Below are 12,141 nucleotides of genomic sequence, written 5' to 3'. Positions count from 1 at the left end.
AGAATAAATTATCATATCTTCCTGCCTGTAAGAGTTACCAGATATCAATAATTTTGAGTTTTGAGTCGCAATAGGCACAACAAAAAGATTCACACAGAAACCAGTCATGTGATTTACAAGTTAAGCTGCAACCACTGTGCTGCATTCTATGTAAGCACGACGACCAACAACAAGATATCTGTCTGTATGAACGGCCATTGACAAACTGTGACCAAAAAACAAGTGGACCACCCTGTTGCTGAACACGCTGCCCTCATTTCAATGACTGCTTCACAGCCTGCGCCATATGGACCCTTCCCAGCAACACCAGCTTTTCTGAATAGCAAGGGTGGGAACTTTTCCTGCAACACATCCTACATTCCCTTAACCTTCCTGGCATCAATCTTTGTTAGTTACTATCCTCACTCATTCAGCCCCCTCCCTGTTCCCATTCCAGCACTAAATAGCTGTCATTTCACTGTCACACCCAGCCTTTTAATTTCTTTTTATTTCTCTCCTTTCTGCTACTTACCTCCCCTCCGCAACTTCTCTCCTGCCCTCCGTCTAAACTGCAACACTTCACTGTCCACCACTCCCACCATACTATCCCTTCCCCTCCCTGCCACAGCCCTCCTTACCCCCATTCAGTCATCACTCCCATCAAGCACTGGTGCTGCTGATCGCATTGTGGTTTCAGTTCTCTGAAACTGCAGACGTGTGTGCAAGTTGCGTTTGCGTGACTGTGTGTGTGCATGTGTGTATGTGTGTCTACTGCTCACAAAGTCCTTAATGGCCAAAAGCTATAATTGTGTGATTCTTTTCGTTGTGCCTATCACGACTCAGCATCTCCGATATATGGTGAGTAGCAACTTTCCTTCTTTGGTCCATCCTGGATTTTCCATTGTTTAATTTAATTTTGAGATTTTATGATCTCCTTATGAGAGAAGGAGGGTGATCACTATCCATCTCCATCATCATTATGTTCACTTGTCAGTATATTGCATGAAGAATGGAATAAGATTCCCCCATAAACACTACAGGATCTGTATTTATACATGCAAAACCTCTGGAAGCTGTTTTGAATGCCAACTGTTTTCCTAGACTCTACTAATGTGGTAAACTGTTATATTTTTGGTGTTTCTTTATTGTTGTCCACTTCCTGTATGTGTGACAAATACACAAGTTTCACTGGAAGACTAAACTCGGAATGTGAAGCCAGGGACATTACCAAACCCTTAAAAATACACTGCATTCCTCCTCAAGAAGCACTTTCTGCAAAGTCAGTGGATATTTCCTGTGTGATGAAGCCTGTATTTTATGCTGTCTATTTCATTAGATTACATGGACTTGAATTCTGTCAGTTCAAGTCTTTCCTAGGAGAGAGAGATTATTTGTAAAGTGATCTGTCATAGCACATGGTAATAAGAGGCTTAACCTGTGGGAAAATTATGTCCAGTTTATTTTCTTTGAGAACAGAGATTGAAATATTTCTGAATGAGAAAAGCAATCCTTTAGAAGTCCTGTCAGACAAAGAATGGCTATGGAAACTAACTCTGGTTGCTAATGTTGCTCTCTATTTTAATGAAATGAATAAAAACATCAAGGGAAGAACAATATTATTTGTGGCCTTTATGCCTGTGTTAAAGCTTTCAGGTGGAAACTGGTACTTCCTGAATACAACATCAGATAGAAAATTTTCTCACACTTTGACAACTGCCAATCATTGAATGGAGAACATGGTTCAAGTTCTCCACTTTTATTTGCAACAGAATTTCTTGGTGATCTGAAGAAAGAGTTCTCTTCCAGTTTCTCTGATTTAAAAGCTGATTCCAGTAAGATCCAAATTTTCTAGAACTCCTTTTCTTGTGAAGTGGAAGATGTTTAGGCAGCAGTTCACATGGAAATCTTTGTTTTGCACGCTTATAACACCATGCAGTACAAGTTTAAAGAAGGAAGTCCTGTTCAGTTTCCCAAGTTTCTTCCAGAAGACGAAGACTATCTGAAGATGAGACTTTGGATGAGAATTTGTTATCTGTTTGGCACTACTTGCAGGTAAGAACAAAGTCACTTCCTTTTTATTTTTTATTTTATTTATTTACTTATTTATTTGTTTTAATTCCTGGAATTACCCAATCTGAATACAGAAGTAGCCTGAGTGATGAACATTTATGCGATATTTTACTCATACTGCAGACTAAGTTAGAGCCACTGTTAGAAATTTTTGGCATTAAATGTAAAATTTCATATCCCTAACTAAGTACACTAAAGACTGATAAAGTGTGTATCTGAGATTTTCACTGATTATTGTGTTTGTGTTAAACAGCAATAAATTTTAAATTTCTTTTTAATTTTCTTACTGAATTTCTGTGATTCAAAACTTGATACATGGCCCACAGGTCTACTTATTTGGAGATGCCTGGTCCTGATCTTAATTAAGTTCTGCATTCTCCCCATTGAAAGTATACAGAGGTGACGAAAGTTATGGGATAGTGATATGCACATATACAGATGTAAGTAGCATCACATACACAAGGTATGAAAGGGCAGCGCACAGGCAGAGCTGTCATTTGTACTCATGTGATTCATTTGAAATGGTTTCCAATGTGATTGTGGCTGCACTACATGAATTAACTGACTTCGAATGCAGAATGCTAGTTGGAGCTAGACACATGGGGCATTTCATTTTGGAAAACACTAGGGAATTCAACAGTCTGAGATCCACAGTGTCAAGAGTGTGTGAGGATATCAATTCTCAGGCATTGCCTCTCACCACAGACAACCCGCTGACTATCAGCATACAATTAACGAACAAGTGTAGCAGCATTTGCATAGAGCTGTCATGCTGACAGACAAGCAACACTGAATGAAATAACCACATAAATCAATGTGGGACATACAACAAACATATTCATTAGAGCAGTGCAGAAAAATTTGGCATTAATGGGCTACGGCAGCAGACAAACAACACGAGTGCCTTTGCTTGCAGCATGACATCACTTGCAGTGCCTCTCCTGGGCTCGTGACCATATTTTTTGGACTCTAGATGACTAGAAAACTGTGATCTTCTTAGATGATTCTGGATTTCAGTTGGTCAGAACACTTGGTAGGGTTTGAGGGTGGCACACACTCCATGAAGCCGTGGACCTAAGTTGTCAACAAGGCACTGCACAGCTGGTGGTGGCTCCATAATGGTGTGAACTGTTTACATGGATTTGGCTTAGTCCTCTGGCCTAACTGAAGTGACCATTGTCTGGATATGGTTATGTCCAGCTACTAGGAGACCATTTTCAGCCATTCATGGATTTCATGTTACCAGGCAATGATGGAATTTTTATTGGTGACAATGAGCCTTGTCACTGGACCAAAATTGTTCATAGTTGGCTTGTAGAACATTCTGGACAGTTTGAGTGAATGATTTGGCCACCCAGATTGCCTGACATCAATGCTATTGAACATTTATGGGACATAATTGAGAGGTCAATTCATGCATAAAGTTGTGCACTGGCAACTCTTTTGCTGTTACAGATGGCTATAGAGGCATCATAATTCAGTATTTCTACAGGTGACATCCAATGATTTGTTGAGTCCATGACACATTGAGTTGCTGCACTGCGCAGGTAAAAGGAGGTCCAACACATTGTTTGGAGGTATCCCATAACTTTCTTCACTTCAGTGTATGTGCTGCTGGATGGAATTTGTTTTGTAACAAACACATGTTAATGAGTATGTCTCTATTTTTGTAGAAGAGTAACTTTGACAGTCCCTTTCATATTAGTCTCAAAACAATTTGGAAATAAGACACTTGTGGTTTCATCTGCAACTCATGTAAAGGTCAAGGGCTGAAGTGATAAGATTTTTCCTCCAGAATGAGAACCATCTGATAAATAAGGATGAAGCAAACCCTTGCCTTCCCTTTTACTAAGTACGTCCCATAGCTCCTGCAGGAACATGCAAGATCATTTCAGAATTCTAAACTATTGCAAACATAAATTTCTAAGGAAATGACTGCAAGCATTACATTCAGTGTAGCACATAGTGCATAGTGTTCAATTAGAAATCTACATGTCATCTGTACAATGATCAGACAGGATGAACTCATAGCAGGAAGTAATAGAGGGCACACTACACCATCTGTTTGTGAACAAGTGCTATCAGTGGCCATCATATGATGGACCCCATAATGAGAGTATACTGTCATTGGTCCATCACATGATGTACCTCATGCTTAAAGGGTTAAAAACCATTCTATGTTTCTCCAAACAAAGACAACTATAGAAGCTTATGTGGACTTGAATCAATTGATTGGCAATCCATCTCATATATCTGTTATAATTAATCTTATGATGAATGATTGGATGCACAGTCCCTACATTAATTTTGCACAAATCAGCAGATGTTGTGCTTATTAATATAGGTGCCTTTGTTAATAAGGTCATTTTACTTCTTAAAGAAAGTCCTTGATTCTACAGAACAAGACAGATTAAAATATAAACAGTTTATAAACTTTTCTAAAACCTTTGATCTGATTAGATATGATCTCTTAGGACATTAAAGAGTTGCCTACTACTAGTTTAAGTCATATATTTCTGACATGCAGCAAATGGTAGCAGTATAGCATGAAAATAGAAATAACTTTTCAGTAAGTACTTAAGTTAATTGTGGAGCATCTCATAGCTCTTGATTTTTATAAATGATTTACAATACCACTTTGCAACAGAGCAGAGTTGTTTGTAGATAAGATAGTACTAGCCATTTTAATGAAGATAACATGAAGTTGATTTGGAACAAAAAGTCTTTTTGACAACAGAATAAGTGAAAGATGTCTTAAGGTCAATTTTGTGGTGGTAAATGTGATGAAAATAATATATGTGAGGTTTAGAGGTACAAGAACCAAAGCCAAAACTAATATATTGCTTGAATCAGAAGAGTGCAGCTTTAAAAAAACATCTTACATGAAGTTTCTAAACTGTGGTTGCATAACATGAAAAACATGTTGTGCTATTGAAGAAATAATTCATAGGGACTGTTTAATTTTAAAACAATAGCAGCCTTCTATAAGAGCTTAACATGCAAATGTGAATAGCCTGTTATTTCATTGCATGCTGTTCAGGTGTACTTCAGGTTTTGCAAGACAATCATTTAAACATGCAAAAATTAGCAATAAGAAAAATTAAAGATATTGTAAATATGAAATCATGCAAGAAGAATTTGAACAACTGAAAAATATGACTTACTCGATTTTTTTATACAAATGTATGTGTTACCAGAATTCACATAGGGAATTTGCAGCATTCAACTGCCAAGCATATGCTGGTACATCAGCACAACATGTTGTATGTTTTAATTGTGTGCTATTTTATTTGTGCCATGTTGATGTCTACTGCCACTTTTATTACAATTTGATCCAACCTCACTATGGGACTTTCAGTGTTGCAAAAAGCATACATATTTAATAATGCTACAGAATCCAATGATAGCAGTGTAGATCTTTCAAAATGTAATAGTACTGAAAAGAGTTACTAGCAATCTTGGCAAACCTGGTTCTTCAAGAGCAGTATGTGTATAATACACAATTTTTCCATGTGCTATTATCTCCAGTCTGTGAGTCTGAAAGTATGTCTCGTTAAAAACTGACTTCTCTGTATTGTTATATACAGCATACAAATGATAACTCACTATTATTATATGGTTTAGCAGTGCATCAGTGAGATATTCGAGTATTTGTTTGATGCAATGATCATGGTGATTCATATTCTGTGAATTTGAATTACACACCCCATTAATACACATTTCTGCAGAATAAACAGTTGTCATCACACTGTGTTATCTTTACTGCAAATTTCAGAAGCTTTAATATCTTCAAATAATGAAAACCTTCTCACTGATAGTTCTTCTCCTGGTGAGCAAGTTTTGAGAGCACTTCATTTATAGATTCATCCTATAAATCTTCCCAGACTTCCTATCTTTTGCATCTTAAATGATCTAGAAATTCTGCTACTGAAATAGAAGCAATGATCCATATCTTTGAACAGAAATGTAGGAATGCTGTCTTTTTGTTGTTTGTCATAAGTTTATTTCCCTCAAACCATCTATTTAGCTGTACTGTAGTCTTATTAACAGATGTCTGAAGCTGACTTGGGGTATTTCCTGTAATTAAGATGCTTGTGTCATCTGCAAAAAATGCGTTTGTTTGTGACTCAATGTTTAGGTTTAGATCATTTATACAGGGTGCTACAAAAAGGTACGGCCAAACTTTCAGGAAACATTCCTCACGCACAAACAAAGAAAAGATGTTATGTGGACACATGTCCGGAAACGCTTAATTTCCATGTTAGAACCCATTTTAGTTTCGTCAGTATGTACTGTACTTCCTCGATTCACCGCAATTATTTCATACGGTATACTCCACCTGTGCTGCTAGAGCATGTGCCTTTACAAGTACGACACAATGTGTGGTTCATGCACGATGGAGCTCCTGCATATTTCACTCGAAGTGTTCGTACACTTCTCAACAACAGATTTGGTGACCGATGGATTGGTAGAGGCTGACCAATTCCATGGCCTCCACACTCTCCTGACCTCAACCCTCTTGACTTTCATTTATGGGGGCATTTGAAAGCTCTTGTCTACACAACCCCGGTACCAAATGTAGAGACTCTTCGTGCTCGTATTGTGGACGGCAGTGATACAATACACCATTCTCCAGGGCTGCATCAGTGCATGAGGGATTCCCTGTGACTGAGGGTGGATGCATGTATCCTCGCTAATGGAGGACATTTTGAACATTTCCTGTAACAAAGTGTTTGAAGTCACGCTGGTACATTCTGTTGCTGTGTGTTTCCATTCCATGATTAATGTGATTTGAAGAGAAGTAATAAAATGAGCTCTAACATGGAAAGTAAGCGTTTCTGGACACATGTCCACATAACATATTTTCTTTCTTTGTGTATGAGGAATGTTTCCTGAAAGTTTGGCCGTGCCTTTTTGTAACACCCTGTATACAGGAGGAGGAATGATGCAAGAATGAATCCCTGAGGGACTCCTTTATTTAGAACTTCTGCATCTGAGAAGCATATCCTGGTGTTTTCCTTTAGTTAATGTTTTATTTGTATTTTTTGTTTCCTTTTCTATGTGAACCATTTTGTGCAGTGCCTCTACTGCCATATGGAGCTCTCCAACAGTATGTTGTGGTCCAGCTTGACAAAGGCTTTACTTAAGTCTAAAAAAATGCCAGTGGCTCTTTGTTTTTTGTCTATTGCTTGCAGAGCATTTTCTATAAAATCATAGATTGCACTGGTTTTTTATTTATTTTTCCTGAATCCAAGCTGAGAATCAGTGAGAATTTTGTATTTCTGTAAGAATTTCATTAACCTATTATACATTACTGTTTCTATGGTTTTACAGAAGCTTGATAATAAAGAAACTGGTTAATAGTTTTCTATATTTGTTTTGTCTCATTTCTTATGGGCAGGGACCACTTTAGCAATTTTTAAACTGTCTGGAAATGTGCCTGTCAGAAAAGAAGAATTTACTATATCTGCGAAAGGTAGTGAAATGTTTTTAATACACTGCTTTATTATGTAATCAGGAATACCGTCAGTCCATCCCTAATGACATTTTCTTATAAGCTGATGCAGCACTGATGATTTCATCTGTGGTTGTTCAGTTAGCTTTTGTTCTGATGGTTAAGAGTGATATTTTCCATTTTATGGGACATTTTATTTGCTTTCTTCTTTATGACTTTCCATACTGCTTAGCTTTTATTTGCTGATTCTGTTATGAACTTATCATTGGCCTTTTTTGTCTGTTGTATCTCCCTTCTGTAGATTTGAATGTATTCCTGTATGTAACTATTTAGAAGAGGGGGTATGTTATTGTTTTCCCTGTATTTAAGTAATTCTCTTTTCTTCGCACTTGACATTTTGATCCCTGTTGTTATCCATAGATTTGATTTTTTAGTTGTGTGCCTTATTTCTTGTGTTTCAAGAGGGAAAGCAATATCAAAGTAATCAATGGAGATGCTAAAGAATTTCTCAGACTTTTTGTTCGTGTCATCTATTTGCAAAACTTCTTCCCATCTTTCTCCTGATAACAGGGAGTTGAATGTTACTATATTGTGTGTATTAAACTGTCTTGCTGTTATAATTCTTTTATAGTTCTGGTTGGGCATTAAGTGGCTTTAGATGATGACAACTTGAACTTTGTAATCACTAAGGCTTGTACTTATACATTTTGCAGTACAATTTATGTTCAAAAATATCTGATCCAATAATTAGCAGTAGTTTTTGTGATTCTTCTTGGGATTGTTATTGTTCGTTTTAAGTTGAAAGTATCTATGAGGTTGAGCAATAGTTCTTTTCTTTTGCTGGTTCCAAGAAAATCAATATTGAGATCCCCATAAAGCACTATTGATTTTTTTGTATAGATGAAGCCTGTTTAGTAAATATTCAATCTTATTTAGAAATGAGCCAGAATTTACATTTGGGGAGCGATAAATACATGCTAAACTGTATTTGCCTCACTGACTTCAATGAGCGCCAGTTCAATGTCTCTTTCTACACTGAGATGTTGAAACTTATTGATTGATTTATATTTTAACCCAGGCTTGATAAAAATTGTGGTACCTCCATTTTTATAGCTGTTTCTACAGAAACGATTTGCTAGTGTGTATCATGATATAGAAACAAGTAAATTTGGTCATTATTTAGCTGGTGTTCTGTAATGCACAGAGCATTAATAAACTTAAGTTCTGTATTTAGGAAGATCTCTACATCTAAAATTTTGTTTGTTATTGACTGAATATTTCGATGTCAAACAGAAAGGTGTTTGTTGCTGTAATTTATTTGATTACCAGTAGCAGGATTTACAGTAACATTCTTGCTTGGTAAGGATCTGTTCATAAAAGAACTATCTGTGTGGGAGACTGTAGTCTTCTTCTGCATTGACGGAGTCTGCTCCTTTTCTTCCAATATGCTGTGCACCACTTCTGCATAACAGGGAGATGATTGCTGTTTTCATGAACAGAGAAGATGTGATGATGTATCAGTTTTCTTTGATGCTGTATGTCTTATTTCCAATTTCTTGACAACACGTACATTTATTTTATTTATTTATTTATTTTTGCAACAAGCTGCTTCCCTAGCCCATTTAGATGTAGATGTCTAGTGTGGAATCTGTGTCCTGTATCACTCAGATCAATGGTTTCTCTGTTTTCATATTGTATGCATATTTTCTAGAGTAACACTTATTCACCACTTATCTCTCTGTTCACACACGACCAAGGTGGTAGATCGTATCAGTATGGAATAGTCATTAACAGGACATTTGTATGAGTCAAGTATCCTAAACACTTCTTTAATGATCCGTAGCTTCTGGAGTTTCATTTCTAAATACATTACTTGCTCCTCCAAACAACACAGTTATCAGTTAATTTGCCAACTTCAGGCAGTGGGGAATAGTCATTAACAGGACATTTGTATGAGTCAAGTATCCTAAACACTTCTTTAATGATCCGTAGCTTCTGGAGTTTCATTTCTAAATACATTACTTGCTCCTCCAAACAACACAGTTATCAGTTAATTTGCCAACTTCAGGCAGTGGGTGAGATTTCCCATTTCAGACATGGGAGCACCAGGCTTAACAAATGCTGTTGCATTTTCAGGTGTTCTGTCTCTGATCCCACGACCATGACTGTCAGCAAGGACAATAAACGTTATATTACTTTTTCGTGTTTTGTCACTCTGGGGCTGTGCATTTTTCGGAATTTGCAGCAGGTAGCACTAAATCGTCATTAAACATTGGAGAGATGCATTTCTGTGAGCCCTTACCCTCGTGTACACTTTGAAGCTCAATGTGATTTGTAGTATCAATTAGGACATCCTGATTTCTGTTTCCTCATTGCTGTATGCCCGAATTGTTGAGTTATTTTCAAAATTAGTAACGGAATAGTTTGTCTTGCCTTGTGAAATTACACAACAAACTGTTGGGCTTTCCTGATGAATAGTGTGCACTTTAACCCTCTAGCTAATTCTATCTTACATTTTTCGGGGTCTTTATTATCAGTATAACATGAAGTTGAGACCATGAAATGATTGAAATAGCTTGTGTTTACTATTGTGCCTGGTAGCAGTTGACTGTATCTTTGCTGAGATTTCTAAATTAGCACTCAGCTTCTTGTAACAATATTCAGTATGTTCTCTGCTAAAGTGTCCCCTGTTACTACATGGACACTTGGGAAATAGATTCTTTGACAGTTTCCTCCAGTTCATAATTACAATGAATGTTTTTAAAGTGTCAGCCATCCAAACACACATACCAGGATCTTAAACTGCTGCCAAACATTCCATCTCATTTTAATATGGTAACATGTCTTATGCTTTGGTGTCCTGCTAGGCTTCTTCTACTCCACCTCATGGGATTCAGAGATGTCGAGCACAACATTCTCAGTTACTGCCTAGTTGTCATGGTTGGGACTTTATATCTACATCAGATAGTCCTCACTATGACACCAAGTTTCGACAGTGCCTCTGCAAGGAACACATGACAGAACTATGCCAGAGGCTGAAAGGCACCAAGCCACTTCTTTCTACAATCTAGTTCAAGAACATTACAGGAAATGATTGTGCAGCGGTTCCATAAAAAATACTGCTGCATGTGGAAATCAGAAATGTACCTTTGCATTCTTATTTCATATAGATTTATCACATTCTTATTCCATATAGATTTATCTGTCTCTAAAATCAAATAAAAACATATTTTAATACTGGTGCTTTGCCTTTGGACAACATGTATTCCAAACTGTGAGCCTACGGGCATTATGAAATTCTGTTGTTAGGACAAATGAAGCTCTCAGTGAAGATTAGAAAGTGAACAGGACACTGCCTTTTCTTGCAGATCCTTCTGTAGAAAATTGTTTTGGATGTGATGCCTATGCAGCTGTGTGATTAATACTACCCAACATTCAGTGTTGCATGAAGAAACTGACATATTACATTCTCAATCTGTGCTGTTATTTAAGTATGGTCTAGGGACACCTTTGAACTTAACAAGCACACATTGCTTTATGACTCTGCGCAGTGCTTTGATTTTTAAAGTCCACTATTGGTCCCATAGGAATCACAAAAGTTGGAACAACAAAAAATTCTGTCACAAATTCCTTTTAGTCAATGGGTCTCGTTCTTAGTGGTCATGTGTAAATGGGGCCTGCGTGGTGACCTTAAACATACTGTCAATGTCCAAACAGAAATGGATTCACACCCCTCACCATCACCTGATGATCTATTTTTCATATTAGATAGTGACCAGGTCCTTTCAAAGGTTAGCTGGCAGACATTTATTCCTACTTTCAGTTGGCTTATAAGCTGAGGAAAATTGAAGTATTTGATATGCCTTTTGCCCTTTATCAGAATAATAGGTCAGTGTACGGAGTCATGAGTGCACTTTCTATTTATTTTTTTTTGTTAGGCAGGTGATGGAGTCCCTTAGGGAAATAGTGGAGAGGTCGGGGAAGAAGACCAGTGTTGACTCTGCTTACTGTGGGGGTCTCATCTGAGATGTGGAGGTGGCCCTGCCAGTGGCGATAAAGAGCACTAGGTGCACCCGACTGTAAATAGTTGCTCATGTCAGCACCAATGACTCCTGCTGTCTGGGTACAGCGCTCATCCTCAGTTCATACAGGTGGTTGTCAGAGTTGGTGAAGGCGGAAAACCTCACTCGCAGGGTGGAATCTGAGCTAATCGCGGTCCTCTGGTTTGGAGCCAAGTGGAAGGCTTAAACCAGAGGCTCAGATGATTCTGTGGAGATCTGGGGTGCAAAATCCGCTAATGGGTGGAGAAATGTAGTGTCACCCTGAATAGGTCAGGCGTGCTCTACACACAGGAAGTGGCTACAAGGGTAGTGGATTACGTGTGGAGTGCACATGCGGGTTTTGTAGGTTACAGAATTCCCTCCCTAGACCCGTCATGACGCCTCCTGAGATGCGACAAGGTAGCAGTAGGCAAAACACAACAGAGAATGACAATATTAATGTGGTAACAGTAAACTGCAAGAGAGTCTATAGAAAAGTCCCAGAACTGCTCTCGTTAATAAATGGTCACAATGCCCACATAGTAATAGGAACGGAAAGTTGAGTGAAATCAGATGTAAACAGTAATGAAATTCTAA

This window comes from Schistocerca gregaria, chromosome 2 (assembly GCF_023897955.1).
Source record: "Schistocerca gregaria isolate iqSchGreg1 chromosome 2, iqSchGreg1.2, whole genome shotgun sequence".
NCBI classification, from domain to species: domain Eukaryota; kingdom Metazoa; phylum Arthropoda; class Insecta; order Orthoptera; family Acrididae; genus Schistocerca; species Schistocerca gregaria.
Note: the sequence above shows the minus strand (reverse complement) of the source record.